Here is a 1,758-nt window from a genome sequence, read left to right as displayed (position 1 = left end):
ATATTTTCTATAAATACAAATGAAACACTCTAAACTGTAAAGTAATAGATAAATGTAAATGTTTTGTTAACACTGATAAAAAAAAGTGCCTAGTATCATGAGAGCAAATGTTCGTATTGTATTCTTTATCTCTGTTACTTTTTCTGCCACAGGCTGACTTAAGCTGAACTTTTAAATCAACTTATCTTTAAAGGACTTTTGATATTTCCACATACTGTCTAATAGCTTTGGGGAAGTTTCCTTTTTGAAGATGCATTATAAGTTATGTAAAAATGTATATTATTTGCTTAATTCTCAAAGGGCGACAAAGGGTCCTTAGAAGCTGAACTTAGCAAATGTTCAACACTTTTACAGATTGACAATACCAACAGACATATTTCTTTTCAAAATTATAGTTCTTGAACTTTGAATTTCCTAATCCTGGTGAAGTCATCTTAATCATTGACCTGTAGAATTTACCACAATCACAAGGTTTGTAAGGCCCTGGGTACATATTTATCAAATTAATGAAGTAATGTCACTTTTTGTTGTATTAGATCAAAAAAACATTCATCATGGCACAGGACTATCAGATATTTAATACTGATATCATCGTTCTAGGAATCTCCAGTCACAGCCCCAACCACATCTTCCTCTTCTCTTTGGTGTTGGGCATCTTCACAGTGGCGTTCATGGAAAACAGTGTCATGGTTCTCCTCATCTACCTGGAAACCCAACTCCACACACCCATGTACTTCCTTGTCAGCCAACTGTCCCTCATGGACCTCATGCTCATCTGCACCACTGTACCTAAGATGGTTTTCAACTACCTCTCTGTCAGCAAGTCCATTTCTGTGGCAGGGTGTTACAGAAATTTTCTTCTATGCATCATTAATAGGTTGTGAATATTTCCTGTTGGCAGTCATGGCTTATGACCGTTATATTGGCGTTTGCCACCCTCTAAGATAAACTGATCTTATAAGTTCTAAAATTTGTGGACTTATGACTGTGTCTTTCTGGATTCTGGGTTCTACTGATGGTCTCATTGATGTAGCTACACTTTCCTTCTCCTATTGTGGGCTCAAGGAAATAGCCAACTTCTGTGATTTTCCTTCCATGCTAATCATCTCATGCAATGATACTTCAACATTTGAAGAAGTTATTTTCTACTGTTGTATTGTAATGATTGTTTTCCCTGTAGCAATCATCATTGCTTCCTATGCTCATGTTATTCTGCCTGTCATTTGCATGGGTTCTGGAAAGGATACCCACAAACTTTTGCCAGCTGTTCCTCTCACCTCATAATGGTCATAATGTACTATGGAGCAAATTTGTTCATATACATGTTGTCCACTTCAGACTGTTCTCCCACTCAGCATAAAATTGTTTCTGTTTTCTACACCATCCTTACTCCCATGCTAAATCCTGTCATCTATAGCCTCTGCAACGAATAATTGGCCAGACTATTCATGAAGGTGTTGGGGAAAGATAATTCTTCCAAGTATAGAGAATAATTTGCTTAATTACTTTCATGATTTGCCAATATCTCTTTAGTGCTCCTTTTATTTTCATCAGTTGTAAAATGTGACACTTATGTGCATATTTTTGGAATAACACATTCATGGGCAACACACAAATCCTTGATTTTAAATAAAACTGTTTCAAATTGTTATTATTATTCTATATTTAATTACATTATGATTAAATACAATTTATGACCTTACAATTATGACCTTTTCTTGAATAAGGACACTATAGGTTGATTTAAAATTATCAGGA

General features: G+C 35.2%; 1 pseudogene; it reads left to right on the top strand.

The window, feature by feature from the left end:
- Positions 1–554: 554 nt before the first annotated feature.
- On the top strand, positions 555–1,433 carry LOC123597217 (annotated as a pseudogene).
- The last annotated feature ends 325 nt before the right edge of the window (positions 1,434–1,758 follow it).

The sequence above is a fragment of the Leopardus geoffroyi genome, chromosome A1, assembly GCF_018350155.1.
Source record: "Leopardus geoffroyi isolate Oge1 chromosome A1, O.geoffroyi_Oge1_pat1.0, whole genome shotgun sequence".
In the NCBI taxonomy this organism is placed as follows: domain Eukaryota; kingdom Metazoa; phylum Chordata; class Mammalia; order Carnivora; family Felidae; genus Leopardus; species Leopardus geoffroyi.
This window is presented reverse-complemented; position numbering and strand designations above follow the sequence as displayed.